Source organism: Fundulus heteroclitus, unplaced genomic scaffold, assembly GCF_011125445.2.
Source record: "Fundulus heteroclitus isolate FHET01 unplaced genomic scaffold, MU-UCD_Fhet_4.1 scaffold_156, whole genome shotgun sequence".
Taxonomy (NCBI): domain Eukaryota; kingdom Metazoa; phylum Chordata; class Actinopteri; order Cyprinodontiformes; family Fundulidae; genus Fundulus; species Fundulus heteroclitus.
The window spans coordinates 268,831-274,052 of record NW_023396568.1 but is presented as its reverse complement, the minus strand read 5'-3'; the positions used below and the strand labels follow the sequence as shown (position 1 = coordinate 274,052).

The 5,222-nt window shown below is 32.3% G+C and overlaps 1 long non-coding RNA gene across 2 annotated transcripts; it reads right to left on the bottom strand.

The window, feature by feature from the left end:
- Nucleotides 1-2,016: 2,016 nt before the first annotated feature.
- On the bottom strand, nucleotides 2,017-4,898 carry LOC105915570. Of its 2 annotated transcripts, none has more exons than XR_004928462.1 (5): nucleotides 4,621-4,898; nucleotides 3,163-3,213; nucleotides 3,001-3,075; nucleotides 2,833-2,870; nucleotides 2,017-2,197 (listed from the first exon to the last, which is right to left on the bottom strand). It is a non-coding gene; the product is annotated as an uncharacterized LOC105915570 (long non-coding RNA). The 2 variants fall into 2 exon arrangements; XR_004928463.1 differs by lacking the exon at nucleotides 4,621-4,898 and adding an exon at nucleotides 4,329-4,612.
- Nucleotides 4,899-5,222: the final 324 nt, after the last annotated feature.

Sequence of the window (5,222 nt, the reverse complement as noted above, 5' to 3'; positions counted from 1 at the left end):
CCGGAAGGAATCGCTTTTGTCTGTCAACCCCGCTATCTATCCTACACATATAGAGGACACTGATGTCACTTGAAGAACTCAACAACTAACCAGAAGTTCATGACACTCCTTTGTGTTGCCATAGGATTCTTGACAGCCCATCTTACCAGTTTCCATCTTGTGTTTTTAACAAATTATCGAGAAAGGTCCAATTATGGTCTGTATTAGTGTTCTACCACATTTTCTCCAGTTAGTGATGACCATCTTTACTCTGCTGTGCAATATAGTTAAAGCTATAGTTGGTAATCCTGTTCAGAAACACTTTTTGTTATACTGGGTGACATGGTCATTCCATCCTTACAGTAGTAAATACATTATGTATATTTAGAAAAAGGAAGTCTATCTATCTATCTATCTATCTATCTATCTATCTATCTATCTATCTATCTATCTATCTATCTATCTATCTATCTATCTATCTATCTATCTATCTATCTATCTATCTATCTATCTATCTATCTATCTATCTATCTATGTGTGTGTGTGTGTGTATATATATATTTGTGTGTGTATATGTGTTTGTGTTATGAATATAAGGATCAATTTGTTAAATCTAAACATTGTGGTCTTCATTATTTCATAAAACTGTGTCACATGTGAAATTTAGGAACAGACTTTTGGGGGGAGTATTAAAGAGGTAAAATTACTAATATGAGAAAAAAAGACCTAGGACAGTAAAGTAAAAACCAAAAAAAACAAAACAAAAAAAAAACATAAATGTGGTAATGTTATGAGAAAAACGTCATATTATGAGAATTAAGGGGGGACATTTCCAGAATAGTCACAGTTTGCATAATTATTTCACTCCTGGAGTAATAGGGCCAGGTTAGATTATTTTAATTATTTTTATTCTTTACGAGAAGAAATTCAGGAGAATGGAGCTAAAGGGATACGAAAATAAACTTGTGATATTACAAAAATAAAAACATTACTAATACAAAGTATATTCTTAGATTAAAGTCCCTCTGATACTGTTTAAATGACTGAGTAATTGCAGATTTGCCACATTTAACATGGCTGATGCTCTGACGCATCGCAGAATAGGCAGAACCCGCCCAACGACGCGTCTACGTATATGTCTATGCTTCCACCCCCGTGTTTCACAGTTTGAATCGTGTTCTCGGGCGTGAAATGTTCCTCCTCCAATTGTAACTATGGTCAATATGGTCAAACAGTCAAATTTTAGTTTTGTCAGAATACGTCTCCAAAAATGTATTTCCTTGTGACCCTATTCCTGATGTTTTGCCTGATTTTTGTTGATTTTGTCAACAAAAATCTCTTTGTTGTTTTTATGTTACAGAAAGAAGCAGAGTGTTCCAGGTGCGCCTTTTAAACAACCTCAGGTGTGTCCCAAATTACCTCAAATGTTGTCAATAAACCCATCAGAAGCTTCCAAAGAGATGACGCCATCATCTGGCCATACCCAAATTGTTTATAGGCATAGTGATCTAGGTGTATGTAAACTTCTGAATATGAAGAAAGTTAAAAAAAAAGAAAATCAATGTAAAAAAAGAATCTGTCATTGATCTAATATTCAGAAAATAGAAATAATGTAGGTAATGTCAACAGACATAAAACAGGAAAGGTTTATTCAGACTTGATGTCTGATGTCTGACAGTGACAAAACAAAGCTTATGTGTCTTTTATAGTAGATGTAAACCTTTGGTTTCAAGTCCATAGTATTATCTTTATATATATATATATATATATATATATATATATATATATATATATATATATATATATATATATATATATATATATATATATATACACATCAACAATTTTTAAAAACTTTCTCCTGACTAATATGTTTGTATAATAATATCTTATTGATCCTTTCATCATGGTCTCTTTTTTTTCCATGACAAAAACTTGCCATTTCAGTGTCTTGACCTTGATTATACAGATCCACTATATAATCACAAATATACTCAAGAACTGCAGAGCAAAAATATGAGACAGACCAAATGATGGTAATAATTTAATACAGATTTTTACATTACAATTTGAATTTTATCAAAATTGCTAATTTGCAGCTACCCAATTGAAAATAAGAAATGAGAAAGTAAATGACAATAGCATAAAAGCAAAGACATCCACAAGTCCTGTTGAACCAGCAACTGGTATGTCCGTCCTCAGACCGCTGTCACTCTGCCTGAGTTTAAAACAAGGGGAAAAAACATATTTTTCTCCAAATTGGATAACACAACCAGTCCTAGAAAAATTTCTAAGCTAAGTAAAGTGCAAGTTTAACAAAAATGGCAAGTAAAAGGTTTATAGCAGGCTCTCTGTTAATTAAATGTTTAACTAATGTTTCATTCCATCCATCCATCCATCCATCCATTTTCTGATCCGCTTTATCCCTCATGGGGTTGCGGGGTGCTGGTGCCTATCTCCAGCGATATTTCATTCCTTTTTGTAAAAAATAAAAATACATGGCCATCTGGCATCTGAATTATTTAAGATTTTTTTTTTACTTTGCCTTTTCTATTCTACGTAATGTTAGTCATAAACACTTTATTTTCCCATAATGACTCTCAATGAGCAAAAACGTGAGTTTCTGTTGTTTAACACCTCCTTGATCCACCGATCCTCTGAATCAATTAAAGTTGCTATATACAGTAGTTCATACTTTAATGTAGCTTTTATTCCTGTTGCAAAATGTGCAGCAGGATCGCTTGCAGGTTATATAACTTTGCAAAAAGCTGTTGGATGAGGGTACCAAATGGTCTGTTTAAACAATATATTTTAGCCAATCCTCCTCAGAACAAAACATTTATCAAAATTTACCTGAATACTGTCACTTCATCCAAGGAATCATAACGGAGCTAAAAAAAAAAAAAAAAAAAAGGAAAAATAATACTTTTGTTAGTGGTTAGCAAAGATTTTATGACAATCCCCTCCTTTGCAAACCAGTTAAATATTAAAGTGAGGTCATCATTTACTCTGATTACTTACATACGGAATTGGATAGGTTTTGTCATCATAGACCACAACTCCATTTAAACCATTTGGGTTTGTTTGACAAGGTACCTGAATGGAAATGATATTGAACCTACATGTATGTACTTAATAGTCAGTTTTTGATAGTTCAATTAAGTTTCTACAAGTTGTACTCACTGGGATGCCCAGATGATCTTCTCCCCAAGGCTGAATTTGATGGGCAGGAGGCTGAAATATACGTTATTTTTGTGTTAATAATTGTGCATTTCCGGTTAAGCCCAGACTTATTTATTACCTCTGTCAGATTTATGTTTAAAATTGTTTTCTATGAAGATTGTTTTTGACAGAAAGTGACACAAGCATAAGAGAACAACAGGTGTCATTTTTGAACACGACAAAAATCAGCTTTTTTTTAAATTTACATTAACTATCTTTGACATAAGAAAAGTTATTTATGTTCATCTCAGCATCTAATGAAATAGACTGACTGGGACTTTCCAAAAAAATATTACCTCCTGTAAGAAGAAACATCTTGGTAAAGTAAAATTATTATATTAAATCAAATAATTTAGGGGTTTAACCATATGATATATTCTATTTTTTTCACTTCTGCCCGAGAAGGTATGCTAAGGTTTTTATGTTTTTTTTTTTTATCAAACTCTATAATTTTAATAAGTAAAGTCCCATTAAAAAGAATCATTACAAAATTATACATGAAATAATTTCATATTGATGCCATATAGGAAAGTCAAAACAGGCTAACAGAAAATATTAAAAAAGAAAAATGCATATCAAGGGTTCTTTACAATTAAACATGATAATATAAGATTAAAATTTAAAGATGCAAATAAACACACTTATTGAACTCCAAAAATTATGAGCATCAAACAGTACACTAAGCAACATAAAAAAATAAAAATTAAAAAAATGGATAAATCTCTAAAATCAGGATGTTTTAATGTCTGTTTTAAAAATGCATCATGTCAATGTGAAACCTAAAGGTACTATTTGCTAACCATACGGGACAGAGGCCTGCTAGAAAAGAACAGGCCACACGACTGGCTAATCTGGTTTTAACATCTCCTGGAAATAATTATTCATGTGTTTGATAAACTAACCATCAATGTTCAAACATTTCATATTTATTCAATTATAAAGAAAAAAAAAACAAGGTAATAATTTCCTGTATTTAGGCTCAGTCAATTGAGCTTAGCAAAGCTAACAGCCTTCAAGATTCAACTTTTTGAGTGAAAAATACATATAGCAATAAATTAAAGCACAGCTAATAAATAAATTCTTAATGGAACCTTAAAATAAACCAAACAATTTGTCAGTGATCTCACCATTCTGTTCTCTGCCGAAGTTTTCAATCTTATGGAGTCGAAGATAGCTATGTTTGGCCGAGTTAATGTCGCGGCTTGGGGAACTTCCTCATAAGTGGCATACGTAATAGATGTAATATTAATAAGACACAGTGGGAGACGCCAAAGACAAAAGTCCAGATTCCCGATCAGTTTATTCCACTGAAATGAATTACTTGGTTGTGTTCATGTAAAAACTAAAACCTCAGTAAAACACACGGTTCAATGAGGTTAGGAATAAAATAAAATAAACTTACTTAACATAGCTACTTACCTAGGATATTTATTCTGGGTGTTTGGGACGTCACAGTGCAGTCTAATTGTAGACTAATGTTGCCAGTTAACTTTCCTGCTTTACTGCCCTATTGTTTCTTCCATTCTTTTGAGGGTTTCATGTTAGTTTTAGAATCCTTCGAACATTGGTATCTGTTCAGCCATTCCCTATGACCATTTTCCTTGTTTCAAGTTATTTCTGTAGAAGAAGTCCAATACTTTATGGACCACCCGTAGGACACATATTTCAAGAGCAGGCTCCATGGATCCATCACGTTTTACCCTGTTAGGGAAAAAATGCCAAAGTTGAGAAAGAAAATTATATAAAGTGCGAAGAAATGAAAACAAACTTTAAAATGTTTAATCCGTGTACAAATAAATGTTAACACTTTCTTAATACAACCTTACATCCAGAGATAAATTAGGAAAAGCAATTCTTTACAACTCTACATGACATATTTTTTGTTTAATGTTGAGATCTTGGATTTTCTTACCTCTCAGTGAATTTCAGTTGATATGTTGCTCCAGCAGCTGGGTGAAACTCTTTATACTCTGCTCTCTAACTTCCATGGAATGTGGTTTTATCTCATTTCTAAAATACCA